The 25,107-nt window shown below is 38.4% G+C and overlaps 1 non-coding gene and 1 pseudogene across 1 annotated transcript; both read right to left on the bottom strand.

Moving 5' to 3' along the window:
* Window positions 1–3,201: 3,201 nt before the first annotated feature.
* On the bottom strand, window positions 3,202–3,324 carry LOC130038801 (uncharacterized; annotated as a pseudogene).
* A 19,649-nt stretch (window positions 3,325–22,973) lies between these two features.
* Window positions 22,974–23,077, bottom strand: LOC130038798 (U6 spliceosomal RNA). The gene has a single exon (XR_008794787.1). It is a non-coding gene; the product is annotated as a U6 spliceosomal RNA (small nuclear RNA).
* Window positions 23,078–25,107: the final 2,030 nt, after the last annotated feature.

Below are 25,107 nucleotides of genomic sequence, written 5' to 3'. Positions count from 1 at the left end.
TGGGCGTTTCCAGCATGAACCCCACTCCCTGCCCCAAAGCAGAACTGAAATAATATATTTTTGTTGTTATGAAAAACCGCTAAAAATGCTACAAAAAAGTATCCTTAGAAAAAAGGGAGTGAGGATTGTTGTATTCCACCCAGGGTTCATTAAGCCCTTCTATGAGAGATCACTAACATGTTGTTAGAAGTTGAGTCTTGTGTGCATATATATATATATATATATATATATATATATATATCTTACAAAAACAATGTTTATGAGAAACAGCCTCGTTCCTGATGCCCCATTTGCTTTCAATAGAACGACCATCTCCAAACGCAACAGCTATGTGTACCTAGGTCGAGAAGTCAACATGACAAATGACCTGGCACCTGAGCTGCGCAGGAGGAAGAGAGCGTCTTGGAACGCCTTCAAGAGCATCGAAGAAATACCTAAGAGGAAGAACCTCTGGCTCTGGGCACATCTCTTTGATTCCACTGTTCTTCCTGCATTAACATATGCCTCAGAGACCCGGACCCTGTGCAAACAGGATAAGAATGCTATTCAGGTCTCCCAAAGAGGAATTGAAAGAGCTATGCTTGGAGTATCACGTTTCACTCAAATGAGAGAAAGAATCCGGAGCTTCGACCTCTGTTGATGATCAAGAATCAGGGACGCTGTCTCGTTTGCCAAGGTGTCAAAAATCAGATGGGCTGGTCACGTAATGAGATTTAGAGACGACCGCTGGACTAGAGCCATTACTGACTGGATTCCATGGGATGTCAAAAGACCACATGGCCGCCCACCTACCACATGGTCAGACTTCTTCATCAAGATCATGAATGATCGGTTTGAGGCTCTTCGTGTTCCTAGAACGAACAGAAGCCATTGGGCTATGGTAGCACGTGACAGGGACAAATGGAGACATTACTGGTGCCCGCTCGAGCGAATCAACGACTAACGGGAAGTCAAGTGATCAAGTGATCAAGATATATATATATATATATATATATATATATATATATATATATCACTGTAGCACTGTCCTCCATTGTTCATCGATTTGCTTGAGTGGGCACCAGTAAATAACCTCTCCATTGTGAGACTTGTTGTTACTGTTTTTGGCATATTGAATATGCCACAGGGAGCTTCCCAGGCTCTGCCGTGGGGGCAGGATACTCTGGGTAGCTTGCAGGGCTCTCTGAGAGGGACAAAGGAATTGAACCCAGGTTGGCTGTGTGCAAGACAAACGCCCTACCCGCTGTGCTATTGCTTCAGCCAATATATATATATATATATATATATATATATATATATATATATACTTCAGCCAATATATATATACACACAAATATGTGAAAAAATATTTCTCTCCCAGATTGATTGCTTCCTATTTTGAACCCCATCAAAATGTGGTGTAGTACTCTTGGAGTATGGGTAGAGTGTTGTATGAAGTGTTCAGGAATAGGTTCACTTAAGGGTGATGCTCGGCCTGAGTATGTGGAGTGTGGATGTGAGTGTGGTGGTGGTTGAGTTCTGGAGGTTTTAGGGTTTTAGGCTGCCAGGGCTGGGTCTCTTGGGGTGGTGAGTGCTCTCACTTGCCCCCCTCAGGGCATAAAGGGTTTTTTTGTTTGTTTGGTTTTTGCTTTCTTTAGGTCACACCCAGCGATTCACAAGGGTTACTCCTGGCTCTGCACTCAGGAATTACACCTGGCGGTGCTTGGGGAACATATGGGATGCTGGGAATCGAATCCAGGTTGACTGTGTGCAAGGCAAACACCCTACCCGCTGCGCTATTCTCCAGCCCCAGGGCATAAAGTTTATGCACTAAAAACTAAATAAGAAAGAATGTGAAGTTGGCAAGAGTTAGTTTTTTAACACCTATTTTCCTTCCTCATTTCTAGAAAGGTTTCATTTCTGTAGACTGAATAAAAGTATTAAGCTAGGGGAAGGCAACATTTCGTACAACTGAGTAGATGTGGGATGGGGTCCTGTATAAATCTTCTCTCCACCTGATACTCAGGGGCTAGGACTTTAGACGTTTTGATGTCTAGGAGATTTGATCATAGGTTTGATTGGTTCCTTGTTTCATAACTGAAGTTTGCAGAGACAGCTACTATTGTCTGTCTCCTCTGTCCTGAACAGAGAAGTTGAGATGACTATGCAAATTACTGCTTGCTCTTCAGTTAATTTGAGTCAGAGGGATGGCAGAAATATCAAAGAATTTTCATTTCATGAACAAAAGTTTCATCAGCCTGCAGATGTTTTTAAGGCATTGCAATCTGAAGAGGGGGATGTATTAGTCATGTTTTTCATTTTTTGATGCTTTGATCCTGGAGAGGTTATCCCTGTCTGTTTAACCAATTTTTGGAGCTAATAACCAATTTTCCAGTATAGTTGACTGGTTTAAAAATGCAAGCTAATGAACATATAACTCATATACCTTCCTTAATGATTCTCTCATTCTGAGTCATCATATAGTACCGTAGTTAAGTACCAGAAAACTAGAGGGAGATTCTACATCCAGAGTCTTTTGAATTTGTTTATTTATTTACTTTGTTTGGGGGTCACACCTGGTGGTTCTCCTGATTTGTTTCTCACTCTGCACTCAGAGATTGCTCCTGGTGGGCTTGGCAGACCACATGGGGTGCCAGGAATGAAACCTGGATCAATCGTGTACAGGGCAAATACCCAACCCACTGTACTATACTCTAGCCCCAAACTTATTAAACTAGCCAGTAATAAATCCACGTAACTCACCTCAGTTTTTTCCCCTCAAACCACAGTGAAGTCAATATATTATTTTTTGATGGAAGCAGAGTTTATTTGGGTGAAATGGATTGGGAAAAGGGGATTGAGGAGAGGCAGCTCTGAGATTCTTGAGAATACAGTGCCTGACATTTCTCCAGAGGTCCTACAACCATCTGGGATGAGCCAATTTTTGGCCACTGTGTCTTCAAATTCATTCATATTAAACTTGGTAAAGCCCTTCTTTCTTGGGCTTTATCCATATCTCGGACCTTCAGGCTGTCTGAGAACTTGTACTTGGCTTATGTAGAATCTCAATCACATGCTATTTGTTCTTCAACTTTATGATGTGGATGATCATGAATAAACCCTGGGAAACGTGTCCTGAGTCTTTCCAAAGGTCCCCTGCATGCCTCTTGGAGCCTATAATTGGGGACAGCATAGGGGAAGATATAAATGGCCACCAGAAATAACTATCTCCTAGGGTCCTTGGAGCCACTGGCTGTGTACTCTAACACGGAGGCTGCTGTTTGCAGCCTCTGCACACAGGCCCCAAGACGAAGAAAAGAGTATGGGCAACTTAATTGGCCACAGATAGCAAACTATCCTTATAATGGCTGTTACCTCTCAATCTGTTGGTCTTACTATGTTTAAATAAAAATAAAACCTATATTAAAACTGGAAGCACATTGTAGATCAATAAGCACAACCCAGAGCAATGTTTAGGTTAGTGAACAGATGAAAGCAAGAGACCAATTACTCTATCCCTGATGCATGACACTATAGGAGCCTTTTGAAGAACAGATATAACCCGAGGAAGGATGAAGAAATCTCTAGAATCAATGATACAATCTTACATTTATTATAAATAAGTTGAGATAAACCTGGACAGATGAAGTCTTTAAAACCTATCAGAATGCAGGCTTGAAATTAAAATTATAATGAATGAAAAGACATTTTATTTCTTTTGCCTCTCAGGTTGCAAACAGTAATTTGATTTTTTGGTACCTTTTGTTTTGTTTGTTTCTTGGGGCCATTTCCAGCAGTGCTCAGAGCTTACTTCTGGCTCGGCACTCTGAGATCACTCCTGGTAAGTTCAAGAGACCATTGGGGTTCTGAGGATTAACACAGGTCAGTCATACCTTTACCCAGTGTACTATCTCTCTGGACTCATTAGATAGGCATTTGATATGAATAATAGGATAAATATTTTATTGTGAAAATAAAGAACACAATTCATTGCACAAGAGCAGAAGTTAAAAAAGTATGAAAATGTGCCAAGTCCAAACTGTTTTTTAACAAAATTTATTGGCATAGAATGAAATCCACTTATGAACCAACCTTCCTTCTTCCTTCCTTCCTTCCTTCCTTCCTTCCTTCCTTCCTTCCTTCCTTGCTTCCCTCCCTCCCTCCCTCCCTCCTTCCCTCCCTTCTTCCTTCCTTCCTTCCTTCCTTCCTTCCTTCCTTCCTTCCTTCCTTCCTTCCTTCCTTCCTTCTTCCCTCCCTCCCTCCCTCCCTCCCCTCCTCCCTCCCTGCCTGCCTCTTTTCTACCTTCTGAGACTGAACACCTACAATGGAGCTTTTGTGATAAATAATCACTTTACAAACAAGAAGCTCCCCCAAACCGGAAAATTTTGTAGTATATTTTTTCTTTTGAAAACACTCTCTCCTTTGTATTTGTAGTTTATTCTCAAATTTTAATTGCTTTTGCTACTGTTGTTTTTATTTTATTTTTACTATTTCTTTTGTTTGGGCATCACACGTGGAAATGATCAAGAGTATTTCCTGGCTATACATTCCAGAGTTACTCCTGGCAGGGCTCAGGGGGCTACATGGAATGTCAGTAACTGAACCTGGATCGGCAATGACAAGAATCCTATCCACTGTGCTTTTTCTGCAGACCCTATTTTTCATTTTCAAGAAGCACATTTTAATTATACTTGTGCATCACGGTCCTCCTGTTGTTCATCGATTTGCTCGAGCGGGCCCAGTAACGTCTCCATCGTGAGACTTGGTTGTTACTGTGTTTGGCATATCGAATATGTCATGGGTAGTTTGCCAGGCTTTGCCGTGCGGGCGAGATTTCTGGTTTCGATATTATCACATCTTACCACTGACAAAGTACATAAGCCCCTCCACCAATAATATCCTTGTTATTTCATTCATCTCACCCTTCCAACCTCAAAACACTATTTCTAAAATGAAATAAGATTGTTATTAAAAAGGCTGCCATATAATGTCATTCTCATTAAATATAAGCAAAAATGTTTTATAATAATGTCCATTGTAGCCTATCAATTATTTCTGCTCTATTACTAGAGGCTACAACTTGTTTTCACTAAATGATTCCCTTTTACTAAATATAGTCCTAACAGATCATACAAAATTATTACTTTTTAGCCATGTTCTCAGATCTCAGAAACATTATTCTATTTTAAAATTTACTCCACTGTGGTTGTTACATCTCTCATGTTCACCATTCTCCCTCGAAAACATGGGTTATATCTCTTTTGTCAAAGTATCAGCTAGATGTTGACACTCAACAACATTGAACCGGTTACTTAAGACATTTAATTATGAATAGAGGTTAAAAACATGATGTCATTTAGGTTAGCTTTCTGCCACATGTAACTGAGAGCTTGACAACAATGGATCATACACCTATCACCACCACCAAAAAAAAAGGGGGGGAAAAGTTTAATTTTACATTAAAGCAAGGAGTTTGAATCTGGATGTGAAGTATCACATGCTCAGGAATGTTGAACTGAAATCTGCCTTTTGTTATTTTGGGACTAACATCTAGCAATTATTTGATATTTTTTATCTTGTGGCTGATATTTTTATTTCTGCTTTATGTATCATTAAATATGTTTAAGATAACAAGTAGATGAAAGTGAGGAGCAGGGCTGAGCCTTCGTCTATACTTTTAGTTAAAAAAAAAACTGGAAGCTTTCTGGTTGACTTCTGCTTATACGCTTTTATATGTTTCAAGTGAGTTACAAGCAAGCACCTATAAACAAAAGATTAAAAATTTGAGTTTATGAATTTCTGTTTCATATATTGAAATGTGCAGGGGATAAGGAAGCCAATAAAGCTGGAGGGAAGCCATCCACACTAGATTTCTTGGATATTCAAGATATAGATTTTGAAATAAGCATGCTATTTTGGAGCTGGAAGTTAATAGAGGGAGTAAGACTTTTAAAAATACTTATCAATCTGAGAGCTAATACATTTTAGTGAATGATGAAAAATTCTTCTAATTTTATCTTCTGTTACATATAAAATTAGTTCCAAAAGATTGATTACAATGAGAAAAAAATAGCTCAAAGAGCTGGATAGGTCTGAGGTTCCATGTTTAATCCTTAGTACTGCACACATCCCCTAACACTGTCAAGCATCATCTCCCTGGTGTTCCCCAATACCACTGAGACTGAGCTGAACACCACCCCACTCCTGGGCCCAAGCATATAACCCTCTTATCCATGCAGCAGGGGTTAATGCTTGCTAGTGCTCCTTGTTCCCACTGAGTACAAGAGTGGGTCCTCCCTCAAATAAATAACAAACCCCAAGAATGAAAAAATATTCCACTTAATTTTTTAAATTTACAAAACGTATACTCTGCTACTTAAATAAAATTAGCAATACAGAGATAGTAGCAAACCTTTGTCATTGGAAGGGACTCCAATTTATAATTCCTTTTCCCATTTGGATGACAACACTCCACTTACACGGGCTTGTAAGAACACAGAGCTTTCTTCCCAATACAAAATGTAAACAGAGAATATTCTCCTTCTCCACATTAATTTATAGCAGGATAAAGCAGCCACAAGACCTAGTCTTTGCCAGCTGGATCTTCCTTCCTAGCACTTTGAGTTGCTTTACAAAAGGAGTAGGATTTATTCCTGGTAGCTTTGAGAGTGATCAAAGCTCTGCCCAGTCTCAGGGCTGTCCTTGCCAGACAGTTACCCTTAAAAGATCCCTGTTGCATTTGTTAAATATATTCTGAAAAAAATTATTTTGTCTAAAATATATCAAATCATCCTCGAAAACTCCACCCTTGGTTTATACCATAACGGTTAGTTAAAATGTGTTGTTCTGTTAGTCCGTTAAGATTAAAGAGTCCATGAAGTTGTATGAAAATAAAAATAGTTGAATCACATTTTTTTTCCTTATTCTTTCCGACCTTAATAGTCTTATAAGTAACTGGACAAGAGATTCCAGAAAAAAGAATGGAAATAAAAAATCATCTTCAATTTGGCATTTTAGAAAATGATACTTGCATTGTGCATGAACAGAACAAATTCCTGTTGCTTCTATACGAATTCTTCTCTGTATTTCTCCTTAATTATTTATTAAGCGCTGGTTTACCTGTTAACAAAGACTATACACAAAATGCACTTCCTGGTTTTCTTTTATAAAAGTTTTGCTTTGTTATTGCTGTTTTAGAAACTAATAAGAACAGAATCTCTCTCCTTGCCTGAGCAAATACAGAAAAAAACCCAAAAAACAGCAGCTTTGATAAAGCTAGTCTAGATGAAGTTAGGACCTCATGAATCAGAGCTAACACACATGATGATAATGGAAACATCTTATCCACATCTGATTTGCTCACACATAGTTATTTAGATAACAAATAACACATCCCTGGATAGAGAGCCTCAGATTTGATTTCAATCGCATAGTCCAAGTAAATATAAAATGACTGCCAGCCCAGCAGACATAAATCTCCTCAATCTCATTTTCATCATGCATAGTCTCTGCTTGGGGAGAAATGTGAGTGGAAAGGCATTTTCTCCCACTTTGTTTAGTACACAATTACATGCTTTAAAGAAGATAAGAATTCCTTTGTTGGAAAGATAACATTACTCAAAAGATTTCCTTAGAAACTAAACAGTTCCCCCTTCCCCAAATGTAGGCAGCACAGGATGGAACCAGTAAGAATGAAATATGTTAATTGTTGCATGTTCTTTAATTTGGGGCCTAATTGCATAGACTGTGTGCTATGTAGTGAAATATTCATTTGGAGAAAAAGACTGTTGTGTGACATGTTTCCTATTAAGGTCGATTTAAACTAATTTTAAGAAAACTCTTACTGCTTATGCCATAAAATAAGCAATTCACTTAGAAAGCAAATGAACATGTTCGAGCTATATGGGTGAGTAACAGTTGTCCCAGGAATCTTGATTTTACTTTTGCTTGCCCTTGTAGGCTGAAATGATTATGCAACTTTGATACTGACAAATAAATATAGTTGTCTGGTATACCTTATGAATTCAAAGAATGCTATTGCTGAGATAATACTCAGCCTACTAGGCAACCAAAAGTGTCCTCAGGTGTGTTTGTTAGTCCATTTGTGACCATACAATGTTGATCTCTCCTAACACTTAGAGATCCACGGTCACTTTTATTTTTGCTTTTGCTTTTTGGCTGGGCCGGAGCAATAGCATAATGGGTAGGGCGCTTGCCTTGCACGTGGCAGACCTGGGTTTGATTCCTCCGTCCTCTTGGAGAGCCCGGCAAGCTACCGAGAGTATCCCACCCGCAAAGCAGAGCCTGGAAAGTTCCCTGTGACGTATTCGATATGCCAAATAGAGTAACAACAGGTTTCACAATGGAAACATTACTGGTGCCCGCTCAAGCAAATTGATGACCAAAGGGACGACAGTGCTACTGTGCTGTGAAGAGCTATTTGGGTCACACCTGGCGATGCACAGGGGTTACTCCTGGCTCATACACTCAGGAATTACTCCTGGTGGTGCTTAGGGTACCATGTGGGATGCTGGGAATCGAACACAGGTCGGCCACGTGCGAGGCAAATGCCCTACCCACTGTGCTATCGCTCCAGCCTCCTAACATCTCTTTAGTGTCCTTAACTTTAAGCAAGCAAGACTTGTCACTTACCCCATTGCTCCATTCTAAGGATTTTCTTAGTTCTCTGTGGTAAACTCATCTTTCATTTATATTTTATTCTTTAAAGAGAATCAAAATCAGAATATGTTGAATCCATTCATACTATTTCTTTAGGAATGGCTTTGCTCTTAGAAGAGATGAGTGGAGGATAAATCTTATTGCTATTTTATCAATGTGTCATCATGTGATTTTTCAGTCAGCTCCTTAAGAAGAGGTCCGACTCTTCCTCCTTCACTTCCCTTAGTGACACAGTAGGATTAAAGGTAATACAATTTCTTTGGGAAAAGATTTATTTTTTTTGGTTTTGTTTTATTTGTTTATTTGGGGGACACACCCAGCTGTCTCAAATCTTACTTCTGGCTCTTGGCTCAGGGATCACTCCTGGTGGGCATGTAAGATCATATGGGATACTGGAGATTAGACCCAGATCAACTTTATGCAAGAGAAGCACTTACCCACTGCACTATCTCTATAAATCTTGAAAAGATTTTTTTTTATAAAACAGAAATATTTCTATTTAATTTTCCAGTCGTCCAGTCTTAGCAAGGTCACTCCCTGCTATTTGTTAGAAAATCTCTCATTTTCTCTTTCTTTTTCTTAGTAGAAAAAGATGACAATTTTAAGTCAGGACTATTTCTTCAAAGCAAACCTTGTCAGCAATCCTAATAAAACACTAAGCACAAATCGCATTAATCTTTATATGTTTACATGCTTAATATCTACAAGATCCAGGTCCATGCTTGTTTTGTTTACTTTTGTATCTCAAATATTGGCCTAGAAAGTATTACATCACAGACCCTATTCATTCGTATACTCAGCAAATACAGGAAGCATCTGTTAAGTGCCAGCATGGTTCTACATGTTGGGAAGACTGTAGTAAACAAACAACAACAACAAAAAACATATTCCTGACTTCTTCAGCTAGATTCTGGTTAATGAAAAAGAACTAAAATGTGGAAATGCTTGCTCTGTTCCTGACATGCTTTTAAGTATGTTAATAACACTTTAGACATTTTATCTCCACACAAGCCCATAATTTATATATTATTGAACGTCCTATTTTTCAGAAGTGAAAATGGAGGCATTTAGTGAATACATAATATATGGTAATTATATGTTATGATATTAAAGCATAACATAGATTAACAACAGTTTATATAATGTTATTTGTCATACATGCGTTTACATATATTCATATATGTATCTGGGTACATGTATAAAACACATGCATATTTATTTCTATTAATAGATTATAATGAAGATCAAAAGAAAGCTGCAGTAGTTTCAGGGTATGGTGGCTGAGGCCTACTTGGCTCTGCCCTAATTCTCACCTGACACGTCCTCACAGCTCGGTTTCAAAACCATTTATCTAGACCCTAGCTTTTTCATTTTTCATTCTGAAACAATCTGAGTGAGGGGAAGTGGCATATTTACTTATTTAATTATTTTGGTTTTGGGTCCACATCTGGCACTGCTCAGGACTCCTGGTTGTGCAATCAGAGATCACCCCTCTCAGGCTCAGAAGACTATATGGGGTGCTGCGATTAAACCCTGATTGGTATATGCAAGGCAAGCCCCTGACCCACTATATTGTTTCTCTGGCAGAAAATGACATATTTACGTAATTTTTTAAAAATTATTGACTCAAGTAAGTTAATTTTCAATTTTAACATTAAAAAAAACAGAAATATTGTCACTCAACTGAGTGCATAAGAGATAGATGGTGAAACTATAATTAAGTATGATTTGCCTACTTCCTTCATGGGTTCATCTCATTATGTCCTTGATACTCTGGCTTTAATTTCCCTCTGCAGATGTATCTCTGTCTAAGCCCCCCCTCAGTCTTAAGACACTGTACTGTGACTCAATTGCTTCTTATCCTCAGAGATTCTAAAATCTGCTCATACACACACACACACACACACACACACACACACACACACACACACACAGAGTTATTTCATTCATTCCCTTTTATTGACCAAAATATATTCCTTCCTCTCCTGTGAATCAAATCCTAGTCAGTCTTCAGGAATCAGTACTGTATGATTTCTGCACCCAAATCACATTTTTACCTCTTTTTTCTTGTCTCTAGGTTGTCTTCATTGTTGAATAACTCAAGGGACTTGTGGTTGATCTCCTGTATTTTGAATTCTTAATCTTAATTATGATTCCTCATTTTTATTTTGCACTGGGCACTGCAAATTATGTAGCCAGTGTTTAACATACTTATTCATATAGCAGGTATAAAATGTCTATTTCAGTGATTTATACATTTAGAAAGAGTCTGTTTTCTTTGATAGATTATGAGCTCCCTGAAATCACAGACTTGTTTTATTCATCATTGTATCCTAGTACTAATGAACCAGTGATGACGCTCCTTAAGTTCCTCCTCTCTGTTTCCTTAATTGTGTCTGAATTACGGGAAAGTGCTTGACCTTTTGGCCAGTGTTCCTCAACTGAGTGCCACATGGTGTGTGGGCCATGTCCCAAGACTAGGGGACAAATGAAAGGACAAGGGGGCAATAGGAAAGAAAAAAGATTGAGAGGGAAGCATGGTCAGAAAAAAGGTTGAAAAGGCAATTTGAATATCCACCCCAAGTTCTGGATCCTTACTTTCCTACTTTCCTAGTGTTGAAACTATTAATACTATACGTCTGTTTCTTCTGTTTTGATTTGCAAAGTCTGCTAAGGAGAATAAAATCCATTTTAGCTGCAGACAGGAGATTTGAAGCAAAAAGAATTTACTGTTCCACTTGGAGGAGATCGGATTCAGAGCTAGGATCACACCATGGTGACTTGGCCTATTTTAGCCATCACATTCCTAAAGATTATGACTGACCCTGAATTAAGGTGATTTACACATGGCAGGCTTTCCCAGAAAGCACCATGATTGAGTATGGCTAGCTGATCACGTTCTTTTCATTGTCTAGTACCTAGAGGTTTCACATTTCATTTGGAAACTGAAAGAGGGCTGGAAGATATAACTAAGGTCAGGATAAGAAAAGAGATTAAATAAATTAGAATTAAGGGATATGTTCACAATACTGTTATCACTTTAACTTCACTGATAATCCAGGGGTGGGCAGAGATGGAGAAGCCAAAGGAGAGAGGAGAGAGAGAGAGAGCTGGAAGAAGAAGAGGGGGAGAGACCAGGTCAGTTTCTGAGAGAATATAACCCTTAATAAACGTTGAAGATTGAGACAGCATTAATGCCTCTGCCTCAATGAATCCTGCCTCAAGACTTCAGTGTTATCCCCAAATTTATTTAATACTCATTCGGCGTCCCTATGAGCCACGCTTCAGCTAGGGTATAGGAATATAAAGATATAGAAAAGAGAAGCTTGGACCCCTGAAAGCAGTAGGTGGTTATAAACTCAGATTTTCTAGTCAAACTGCTGGATTTGAAACCTGTCTTTCATGAGAATTTTGGCACAAGTTGCTTAACTACTGTATAGCATGGTTTCTTCATCAGTAAGAAAGGAGAGTCTTAGAGCTTGTTACGAAGGTTTTCTGTATTATTCTGTATGAATCCGTCAAAGGAACAAATTTGAAATGATAATAAAATACAGATAGGGTATAAATGCTTCTAGCTGGAGAATATCTGAAGATGGAGGTGCTAACAGAAGGCTTTAACATGGGGGATTTGAAGCGAAATCCCTGAAGTCTTCAGTGACACGCCAAGAAAGGCAAGTTAAATGCCAAATGGGTTTAGCAGTATGGTTGCAGATCACATAATTACGGCACATCATAGCACACTTACTTCCCAGAAATAAGTGTGTTTGTTTTTTGTTTGTTTCTTTCTTTCTTTTTAGGTCACATCTGGTAGTGCTCAGGGCTTACTCCTAGTTCTTGCCCAGGTATCACTCACAGCAGAATTCTGGGGATTGAACTGGAGATGGTCATGTGCAAGACAAACATCATAATCCCTTTAGTATCTCACCAGGCCTCTCCAGAAGTGTTTGAATCACATATAACATAATATTATTTTGCTTTGTCTTTTTTGTTTTTGTTTTGTTTTCAGGTTTGGGGGCCACTCCAGCAATGCTCACGGGATACTTACTGCTCTGTGTTCTAAGCTCAACTCCTAGCCATGCTTGGGGGACTATCTGGTGCTGGTATCAAAACAGGGTCATTCACATGCCAGGGCCCATCTTAATCCTTATAACATCCCTCATCTAGACATGACGTCACTTTGAAGGCACTTGTCCTGTATAGCTTGGAGATGGGAAATTAGTGAGGTGTAAGCATTTATTCTAGCTCCTGATTATATGTCTGGGCAGGAAAGAGCACAGTTATTATCTTTTCCATTATGTGTAACTTAGCAGTGGGGCGGAATCTCTGTTACTCTATCCCTTTGTAATTTTATTTTATACTGGCTGTGCTTAGAGTTTACTCCTTGCTCTGTGCTTGGGGATCTCTCCTGGCAGTGCTTAGAGGACCATATGTAGTGCCAGGAATTTAAGCTGGGTCAATTTTGTGCAAGGCAAGCATCTTAACAGCTGAACTCTCTCTCCCTGGCCCCTATCATTATTTTTATTTCAATAAATATCAATGTGTATTAAAGTCTCCAACAGGAAAAAGGAGACAACTGTCATTATAAATCTCTTCAATGACTCCCTTGTGTCTGTCAGCATATGTAGCAGAGAAGTGACAAGAACCATGTCCTAGAACTTGGCAAGAGGTCACCTTGGCTTCGCGGTTTACCTCCAAAAGGACAAGAAAAGCGGACAGTCGATAGAGTGTCTTCAGCCAATCATGAAAATGTTTCTGTTGTTTATGAGTTAATCTGAACAGTTGATGAATGAAAATGCCGCTGGTTGTCTGAGCCTAGTTTTTCTTTCTCATCCCCTCTCTCCTTTTCAAGACAGCCAGCTTTCCAATGAAATTCACATCCCAGATAAGAGCCTTGCTGCCTGGATGAGATAGCAGACATCAAGGCTCACAGGCGATGTAAGTTATGACCAAATCAAAACCGCTGCTTTCAGCCCTGTCTCACAGAGATATGACATTTATATTAATATGTGGCTAAGTTTCTCAATTAGTGATTGATGAAGTAAAAGCTCATCTTTGTGGTAAGGTGATATAATGCTCCTCTTTGGGTGGTATTTACATTGCAAAATTTTAAAGGCAGGGATATAGATTCTGGTCAGGTAATAGGATCTCAAAGCAAAACTACAGGGAGAGAAAACTTTTTTTTAATGGAGTCTGAAAAATAGTGCATTTCATATAAAAATAGTGCAATTTTATATCAAATTTGAAGCAGATTGGACAGAAACCTGCCAAGTAACTCTTTTCTGCAGGAGTGCGAGTGATTAGCTTTGTGAAAGTATTTGGGCCCTGTTGAGTCCCCACGGGATTCTTAAGCTGAAATATCACTGTGATGGAGAAGTGCAGTCCTGGTCTTTGGATGCTCTGATCATAAATGATTTGAAAATAATAAAGTTCTATCACTAAAAAGTTTTATAATTTCCTTATCTTATAGAAGAAAATAAATTTCATTTTAATTTTTCTTAAACTATTTTTGCTTAATAGCAACTTCCAAAACTCAAATGTTCAGAACTGAGAGTTAGTTCAAGGGGGTAAGGCGCTTTCCTTGCATGTGACTGACCCCAGTTTGATCCTGACATCACATAGGATCCTCTGAGCAATGCCAGGAGCGACTCTGAACACAGAGACAAGAGTAAACCTCAGCAATTCCAGGTGGTCCACCCACTCCGCCAATAATACCAAAGAATGCCCTTAATATCTTTTTCCTGCCTAATCGCTATTGCAAGTACTTCCAGTACTATATTGAACAGCAGTGGAGAGAGTGGGCATCCCTGTCTCGTCCCTGATCTTAGAGGGAAGGCTTTCAGTTTTTCCCCATTGAGGATGATGCTTGCTGTAGGCTTGTGGTAGATGGCTTTAATTATGTTGAGGAAGGTCCCCTCTATACCCATTTTGGCTAGGGTTTTCATCATAAAGGGGTGCTGGATCTTATCAAATGCTTTCTCTGCATCTATTGATATGATCATATGCTTTTTATCTTTTCTTTTGTTGATATGGTGGATTATGTTGATTGATTTCCGAATGTTGAACCATCCTTGCATCCCTGGGATGAATCCTACTTGGTCATGGTGTATGATCTTTTTGATGAGTAGTTGGATTCTATTTGCTAGTAGTTTGTTGAGGATCTTTGCATCTGTGTTCATCAGGGATATCGGCCTGTAATTCTCTTTCTTTGTGTTATCTCTGTCTGCTTTTGGTATCAGTGTGATATTTGCTTCGTAGAAACTGTTTGGAAGTGTTTTTGATATTTCAATTTCGTGGAAAAGCTTAAAGAGTATTGGGAGTAAGTCCTCTTTAAAGATTTGGAAGAATTCACTAGTGAATCCATCCGGGCCAGGACTTTTGTGCTTGGGGAGACTTTTTATTACCATTTCAATTTCCTTGATGGTGATAGGTCTGTTCAGGTATTCCAGGTCTTCTTGGTTCAGCCTTGGGAGTCTGTAGGAGTCTAGGAATTTATCCATTTCCTCGAGGTTTTGATGTTCCGTGGCATAAAGCTTCTCAAAGTACTCCCTGAGGATCCTCTGAATTTCTGTGGTTTCTGTTGTAATGACCCCCTTTTCATTTCTGATTCGGTTTATTAGGGTTTTCTCTCTCCCTTTCTTTGTGAGTTTTGCTAGAGGCTTATCGATCTTGTTAATTTTCTCAAAGAACCAGCTCTTGGTTTCATTGATCTTTCGGATTGTTTTTTGGGTTTCCATCTCATTAATCTCTGCTCTGAGTTTTATTATTTCCTTTCTCCTGTTCGGGTTGTGCTCCTTTTTTTGGTCCTTCTCCAAGCTCTTAAGCTGTGAGGTTAGGTTACTTATGTGTGCTCGCTCCTCCTTCCTGAGGAATGCTTGTAGAGCTATAAACTTTCCTCTTAACACAGCCTTTGCTGTGTCCCATAAGTTTTGGTAACTCGTGTTCTCATTTTCATTCGTTTCTAGGAATCTTTTGATTTCCTCTTTGATTTCCTGTCTAATCCACTCGTTGTTCAATAGTGCACTGTTTAATTTCCAGGTGTTTGATTTAGTTTTCTGTTTTTGTGTGTGATTTACTTCTAATTTCAGCGCATTATGGTCTGAGAAGATTGTTGATACAATCTCTACCTTCTTAATTTTATGGAGGCATGTTTTGTGGCTCAGCATGTGGTCTATCTTGGAGAATGTTCCATGTACGCTTGAGAAGAATGTGTGCCCCAGAAAATCAAGTACCTAGGAATCAGCTTAACTAAGGAAGTAAAGGACCTGTACAAAGAAAACTACAAAACGCTACTTCAGGAAATAAAAGAGGACATGAGGAAATGGAAAGATATCCCCTGCTCATGGGTCGGGAGACTTAACATTGTCAAAATGGCAATACTACCGAAAGCATTGTATAAATTCAATGCAATCCCTATAAGGATACCCATGACATTCTTCAAAGAAATGGAGCAAACACTCTTGAAATTTATATGGAACAATAAGCCCCCACGAATAGCTAAAGCAATTCTTGGGAAAAAGAAAATGGGAGGAATCAACCTCCCGAACTTCAAACTGTACTACAAAGCAGTAATAATTAAAACAGCATGGTACTGGAACAAAGGCAGAACTGCAGACCAATGGAACAGGGTTGAATATACTGACATTTCTCCTCAATCATATGCTCATCTAATCTTTGATAAAGGTGCAAGTAATGTGAAGTGGAGTAAGGAAAGCCTCTTTAATAAATTGTGTTGGCATCACTGGACGGCTACATGCAAAAAAATAGGCTCAGAACTCTGCCTAACACCATGTACAAAAGTAAGATCAAAATGGATTAAAGACCTCAACATCAGACCAGAAACCATAAGGTACATTGAAGACAAAGTTGGCAAAACCCTCCATGACATTGAAGCTAATGGTATCTTCAAAGATGCCACGCCACTGGCCGAGCAAGTGAAAACAGAGATAGATAAATGGGACTATCTTAAACTAAGAAGCTTCTGCAACTCCAAAGAAACAGTGACCAAAATACAAAGACAGTCTACAGAATGGGAAAGGATATTCACCGAATACACATCTGACAAGGGGTTGATATCCAGGATATACAAAATACTGGTTAAACTCCACAAGAAGAAAACATCCAACCCCATCCAAAAATGGGGCAATGAAATGAACAGAAACTTTCTCAAAGAAGAAATCCGAATGGCAAAAAAGCACATGAGAAAATGCTCTACATCATTAATCATCAGGGAGATGCAGATCAAAACCACAATGAGATACCATCTCACACCTCAGAGACTGGCCCAAATTCAAAAGAACAAAAGCAACCGATGCTGGCGTGGATGTGGCGAGAAAGGGACACTCCTTCACTGTTGGTGGGAATGTCCACTGGTTCAGCCCTTCTGGAAAACAGTATGGACGATTCTCAAAAAATTAGAAATTGAGCTCCCATTTGACCCAGCAATACCACTCCTGGGAATATATCCCAGAGAGGCAAAAATGTATAGTCGAAGTGACATCTGCACTTGTTTGTTCATTGCAGCCCTCTTTACAATAGCCAGAAACTGGAAGAAACCTGAATGCCCAAGAACAGATGACTGGTTAAAGAAACTTTGGTACATCTACACAATGGAGTACTATGTAGCTCTTAGAAAAGATGAAGTCATGAAATTTACATACAAGTGGTACAATATGGAAAGTATCATGCTAAGCGAAATGAGTCAGAAAGAGAGGGATAGACATAGAAAGATTGCATTCATCTGGGGGATATAAAGTAACAAAGTATGAGATTAATACCCAAGAATAGCTGAGATCAGCACCAGGAGGATTACTCCATAACTTAGAGGCCAGCCGGGTATCCTAGAGGAAAGGGCTATTCAGATAGAGAAGGGAGCACCAAATAAAGGATGTTTGGAGGATCCTCCCAGGAGGGGAGATGCATGTCGAAAGTAGACTATGGACTGAACATGTTTGCCACTCAATGCCTCTTTTGCAGACCACAACACCCAAAAGGAGAGAGAGAACACAGGGGATTGCCCTGCCACAGAGACGGGGGGATGGGGGGATGGGGGTGGGAGGGATATTATCCATGGTGGTGGAAAATGGGCACTGGTGGAGGGATGGGTATCTGATCATTGTATAATTGAAACCAAAGCACAAAAAATTGTAAATCTACAACTTTAAAAAAATAAAATAAAATAAAGGGGGAAAAAAAAAATAATAATACCAAAGAAATAAAAATGAAACTAAAATGATTTCACTGTTGTGAACCTATTTTAATGGGTCAGGCATTTAAGCAGGCACTATTTGAAACCAATTCCCTCAGATTTCTCTGAAGAGAAATTAACTCATTTTTACGTTAGGTAAAAAAAAACAGTACAGTGGGTAGAGCATTTTCTCTGCATGTGGCTAACACAGATTTATTCCCCAAGCCCCATATGGTCCCTGAACTTCTTCTGGAGCGATCCCTGAGAGCAGAGCAAGGAGTATATCCTAATCACTGATGGGTATCACTCAAAACTCAAAATAAAATAAAAATAAAATGGCTTTGGAGAGTGCTTATATTGGAATTTGTGGACATTTGAAGCTGGAAGCAGCTAACTAAATGTAGGCCATTTTATGGATTGATTGGGGATCATATTTGACTTTCTCTCCTATGTTGCAAAGATGGAAAGAGGAAGAAACAGGAAAGCTGGCAGTCATTGGCTTATTCTTATTACCCTGGACAGTTGCTGCAGATGTTTGGAGATGGTTTCCAGGGCTGCTTATTTGGATTGAATTTATTGTCACGTGTGGTCTCTCCTTTGGAACCCTGTGCATTCCGTCTCAGTCTACCCACCTGCCAGTGAAGCTACAGAACTTAATTTCTCAAGTGCTAGCTAGTAGTCTTCTGTCTCTATTTAGCATTTAACGTATAGCAAATGTAAAATGAGATGAGCTTTAATGATATACTACATAGTCAATTTCCAATCCTCTCTCTGTAAAACATTATTAAATATTTTTTAATTTTGAAAACATGTTGATGATATTTGAAATATGTTATATGGATAATATTTCAGGTAGATTTCATATCTTTCATTTTTCTAGTATGGTCAGGAGAGCATTTTAAATTTCATATAAATCGCCTGTGACTTGTGCGATGCCCCTCTTGGACAGTATTAAAGTGTCAGGGATTGGGGGCATGCTGGCCCTGGGAAATCCCTCACAAATACTCACATATTAAACATTTTTTTTTTCCATAACTAGAGCAGAGAAGCTTAAAGGGAGAGCACATTTCAAAAAATGAAGAGTTGAAATGAAAAGGCTTACCATTTCAAAATATTATTATGTGTGGCCAGAGAGATAGTACAAAGGTTAAGACTCTTGCCTTGGGAAGACCAGGCATGATCTCTAGCACTGCAGATGGTCCCTGGAGCACTGCCAGGAATGAGCCCTGAGCATAGAGCCGGGATTAATCCCTGGTTTATACAGAAAACAAAAAATCCCTACTATCTTAAAATTTTATGGAAATGACTCACATAGATTTGGGGAAAGACTACCTCGTGGTTTAGGAGACCTCTTAATTTGTTCTTTGATTGATTAAATAATCAATAATGCAAGTGAAGGATTAAATCACAGAGTCCCTGACTAATCCAAGCAACTAAAATGGTTGCTGCTTTTCTGATTTGGTGGCATTATTTTTCTCTTGTCTAGAGAAAGTGGTTAGTAGCTAAATACAGAAAAAGGAATCTAGTATTCAAGGAAGAACTAAGCCCAGTGTCTGTTTTTCTGACAGTGAAGTGGTCCATAAGTAGAACCTATGAGATAGGTGAGGGCAAAGGTGATTATCTGATGGTACTAAAAGAAAAATGATGTTCATTAGTCAACTTTAAGCTCTTCTTCCTTTCTGGATGAGTGTTTTGCATTCATCAAATTTTCCCATTTTATTCAGGTCCTTTGTAGAACTGTTGGTTTAAACCAAGTATTTAAAATATTTAACACCATTTAATACCATAATACTATTAGCCACTATTGTCTCCAGTGCATCTTTTTTTTTCCTGGCAACTCAAGAATGCAAAACTAAAGCAAGTCTCAAAGGTTCATATTGTTGAAAGGGTTGCTGAAGATTAAAAATAGCATAGCAGTTTATCTATGGCTGCTGGGATATTGGTTTACTTTTCTCACAGAAACAGGCTTTAATTACAGAGCAAAAAATAAACTGGACTTGATTGCTCTGAGAAAAGACTGACATTTCAGTCGCTCCCTCAAAATACTTATTGATGTTGATGTAAGAGGAACTGAAGAGTCAGAATACAAAGGAGCTTTGTGTTGCCAGCAGTTGGGGAAGCATCCTTTGTCTTTCCAACTTAACAGTTTTGATATAGAAGTCAGTGAGAAAGAATAAATATCAAACACAACATTGTCATTTTCACCATCTCTTTTGTGTCTGTACTTTAGAAAATACCCACAGTGAGACAACTGAAGTGTTTGAGCTGCTGGAGGAAAAAAAGGAAAATGAAACTGACCACATCCCAAATTTATACTTAGAGAAAGATATTATTTACAATAATTACAGCTGCACTTTCCACACACATGAAAGGCAGATAACGATTTAACATTCAAAAGGGAGAGATAATTCTCATCCAGCATAAATGGTGACATGTAAACCCCTTTGAGCATGCAGTTGGATTTTAGTTTAAAAGCATATGCAGTGGTAGATTTCAAAAGAGAAAGCTCTGGGTATTCAGAACTAAAGATGCCAGGCTTCCTTTTCTCACCACAGTGAGGGGCTTCATAGCGTTCCTTAGAGAAATGTTCCTTGCAAATAGGTAAACATTTGCATTAAAAAGATAAACAAGGTAGACAGCAAGGATAACAGGTAACCAGAAAGTGATCAATTTGAAAACAATTCCTAAGTACCTGGTAGAAGGATTAAGCTAGGAGCCAGAATCCTCAAAGGAACAGTGCTAATAGTCATATTTTCCTGAAGAAGTACACCTAGCTAGAATTTTTTTTCTTATTTGATTACTCAGTTACTCAGCTTCTTGGTTTGAGGCCTTTTTTGTTGTTGGTTTTTATTTGGGGTGGGGGTGGGGGCATTGTGAATGCAAGTCCTGGTGAAACAGTGAAGAAGCATGGAAAAAAAATCTTGGATTGATTCTACAGAGTGCAAAAGCCAAAAGCATTATTTATATTTTATTATACTTTAAATTATATTTATTATATTTAAGAATTTTAAGAGACAATGTGAAAGATGTCTAAAGTCCACACACTTTCTTATCATTCCTCAAGAAAATGTGATATTGGTAGGAAGCTCTGAGAACTACAAATCAAGAATTCACTCCCAGTCAGCAGAAGCTGGTTCTTGGCACTCTCAAACCCTCATCATTCTCAAGTGTGCAGAAGGAATGCTTTAAATAACTCATGAAAATGGCAAAGAAAATTTCAGATTTCAAAACATTTTAGTGTGAAGGAACCCAAAGGAACAGCAGCAAAATCATCAATCCCCAGCAGTATTCCTCCCCTAAGTCCGTGGTAGTACAAACCATAAATCAAATGGAACATGCATACTTTTGCTTTTAACGGTTATGCCAGTAATTACCTTATTTGTATATTTTGGACTAAATCAAGTATCATTTATATACTGGTAAAAGAAAAACCCAAAGTTGAATTGAGTTGTTTTTATAAATAGTCAGACAAAAAAATGTTTATAATGTGTCAAACAGTAAGACCCATTGCAAATACCAGTTCCTGTAAGAAACTTGGTAGCACAGAGGCAGAAGTAAGCTTTGAGCACAGCCTGTCTACTGGACCCAATGTTCACCCCCCACCCCCCGCCACAAAATACCCATGTAATCATCCCCCTCTCAGAGAGCCCGGCAAGCTACCAAGAGTATCTTGCCCACACAGCAAAGCCTGGCAAGCTACCCATGAGGTATTCGATAGGCCAAACACAGTAACAACAAGTTGCACAATGTTACTGAGAGGACAGTGGCAGTGACAATAGTATTATGCTAGTATTATGTTCATCTAGTTTTTAATCCACAGGGTATTAGAAATATTCAGCACAATCTTCAGAGGTCCTATTTATTTAAAGATTAGTTAACTAAGAAACCAAGATCTATTATAATGAGGGGTTTACTATCTTAGGGTAAATTGAGAATATAGTGAGAATCAATAGTCTTGATTGTTAGATTTACTGGGTCAACATAGAAAGTACTACTTTAGATTCCATGATTACTGCAAAATTAAATGGATTAACCTACATCTCTATTATAAAGTAATAAATTCATGGCAGAGAGAACTGTCATTCTAAATTCTCACTTTCTGGATATTACCATGAATTTGAATTCACGCATGCTGTGGATCTTATGATTTCTCAACTCCCTAGGTTACAGTGGTTCAAATTCTGCCAGTAGCATTTAACTTGTGTTTCAACTGTTTTATTTGTAATGTTCACATCTGTGTACTTAGATCAAAATAGAGGGGATGGCAAAAAAACATAATATTGATGGCTTAGGTGAAAAAAGTCATGATAATCTACTGGGCTGTCAGTAAAAAGTGTTACTTTCTCTGAACTCATCTCAAGGCTACAATTGTCCTTTCATTAAGGAGTAATGACTTTAGCCTTCAAATAAACACCCAACAACATATATATGTATATATACAATTATATTCTTTTAATCTCTAAATAATATTCACTGTATGAGGATCGACCTTTACTGTAATTCTTGGAGCACTGTATATCTAAGTACATTATCTAATAAGTAGATTAAACACACTATAGATGCCTAAGGTGATATGCTTTATAAGAACAATTTCTCTTTGATTCACCACTATATTATCATTTATTCATGATATCTGGTAGATGCAGAAAAATATAGGAATGTCAGATTCATAACCTATTCTGCTTTATTTAATGGTCAGAAGACATTCTATATATTATACTTTAGAACATATTGCCTCTAATCATAGACAAGATCTTTGGAATGTGATCAAAGTATTAAAACATTTGTGATGTATCTTGTGAAACACTAGTGTAGTTGGCTTAGTTTCAACACATGCCATAGACATAAGATAAGTAATTGAAATTCAATTTCTCCTGTTTTTTTGGCTTTGCTTTGTTTAGGAGATCTGGCTGTGTTTAGGGTTCACTCCTGTATCTCTAATCAGGAATCACTCCTTGTGGTGCTCAGAGAACCATATAGGGTGCCTATGATTGAATTCAGGCTGGCCGCATACAAGGCAAGTGCCTTACCCACTGTACTATCTCTCTGGCTCCTTTTCTATATTTTATTTCAAAGGTCTATATAAAATTTCAGGAAGAGAACTTTCACTTATTATAACTGCTTTTTATGTATAAAATATAAACATTTCATGATTTTATATGCCATTTTTGCACAGGGTCCATGCTAATCTTTGGATCATTCAAATTTTAGTATATGTGCTAATGAAGTGAGCACTACAACTGTATTTTATTGAAGTTGTATCTCCCACCACCAACGTTTTACCATCCATTCACCACAGACTGTTTAACTCTTTTATTCCACTCTCCCTCTCCCGTATAACACCTGTGATCAGAGTCCAAAACTTTTACTCACACAAGTCTTCTACAAGCATATTCACACTGGTTATCATTATCTATTTTCTTACTTTGTTTCTTTACATAACACGTTTGAAGGAAGTGATATCTTCTGGTCAGTACTTATTTTATTTAGCATGACCCCTGTTGATTCTATCCCAATTATAGCAAAAAGCAAGACTTCATCTTTTCTAATAACTGGATAGAAAATTCCTTTGTGTATATAATCCACATATTTTAATAGAATTATTTATAAAAACACAATTTATGTTAATGATAGGGTTTTGCTAATTCAACATCCCAGTGCCATATCCTACACAAGAGTCCCTACTTCCTCCCACCATTGTCTCAAGGATCCCCCTGTCCACTCAATCCATTAGACTTAGACCACATCTATTTTATCTATTCATCTGTTGTAGGCATTTGTTTCCAGATCTTAGTTATTGAAAATAATGCTGCAGCGAATGTATCAAATGTATCCTTTTGATTTATTGTTATGTGTTCTTTGATAGCTACTTAGGAGTTGAATTTCTGGATCATCTGAGTTACATTTTTAATTTTTTGGAGAAATACCCATATTGTTCTCTATAGTGGCTCCAGTTTACAAAATTACAAGTGCTATTGAGGATCACATCATATTCAATTGACTGTTTTGCTTGACCAATGTCTCTGTTGTCCCAAAATTCCAAACAGCATAGGAACATTGTCTCCTTCATGCAAAATTCTAATTCACAGAGTGGGGAGAAAGGGCTGCAAAGTTTAAGAAAAGAATTCCCAGAGTAACCACCAACTGGGAGTTCTTTGGCACTATTATGGCAACTTGGGAAGATGCCATTCTTTTATATTTTATTTTATTTTATTTTATTTTTTAATTTTATTTTTATTAGTGAAACACCATGAGGTAGAATTGTAGACTTAACAAATTTTTGTGCTTGGGTTTCAATTATACAATGATCAAATACCCATCCCTCCACCAGTGCCCATTTCCCACCACCATGGATCCCAGTATCCCCCATCCCACCCTGCCTCTGTGGCAGGGCATTCCCTTTTGTTCTCTCTCTCCTTTTGGGTGTTGTGGTTTGCAAAAGAGGCAATGGGTGACAATCATGTTCAGTCTATAGTCTACTTTCAGCACACTTCTCCCATCCTGGGATGATCCTCCCAACACCTTTATTTGGTGTTCCCTTCTCTATCTGAGCTCCCTTTTCCCCTAGCATGTGTGGTTGGCCTCCAAGCCATGGAGTAAAATTCCTGGTACTAATCTAGGCCATTCTTGGGTGTTAATCTCCTATTTTGTTACTTTATGTTCCCCAGATGAATGCAATCTTTCTATGTCTATCCCTCTCTTTCTGACTCATTTCGCTTAGCATGAAACTTTCCATGTAGTACCACTTGTATGTAAATTTCATGACTTCATCTTTTCTAACAGCTACATAGTACTCCATTGTGTAGATGTACCAAAGTTTCTTTAACCAATCATCTGTTCTTGGGCACTCAGGTTTTTTCCAGATTCTGGCTATTGTAAAGAGTGCTGCATTGAACAAACAAGTGCAGATGTCATTTCGACTATACTTTTTTGCCTCTCTGGGATATATTCCCAGGAGTTGCATTGCTGGATCAAATGGGAGCTCAATTTCTAATTTAGATGCCATTCTTGACAACATTAACGAAGAATACAATCAACTGGTTCAGCACCTCCATGACTGCACAAGGAATGCCGAGAGTGGGGAAGCCACAAAGAGATGCCTGTCTTCGGAAACACTTGAGTTCATTCGCCAACGTGGTGTGGCACATGCCGCAGGCAACCACAAGCTAACATCTGAGCTTGCAAAGCTGTGCAGAAAAGCAATAAAGAAGACCTCAAAGAGAGAAGAGCAGCAGTGCTGGCAGATGCAGCAGAAGCCAGGAAAA

Source organism: Sorex fumeus, unplaced genomic scaffold (assembly GCF_029834395.1).
Source record: "Sorex fumeus unplaced genomic scaffold, SorFum_2.1 ptg000079l, whole genome shotgun sequence".
NCBI lineage: Eukaryota > Metazoa > Chordata > Mammalia > Eulipotyphla > Soricidae > Sorex > Sorex fumeus.
This window is presented reverse-complemented; position numbering and strand designations above follow the sequence as displayed.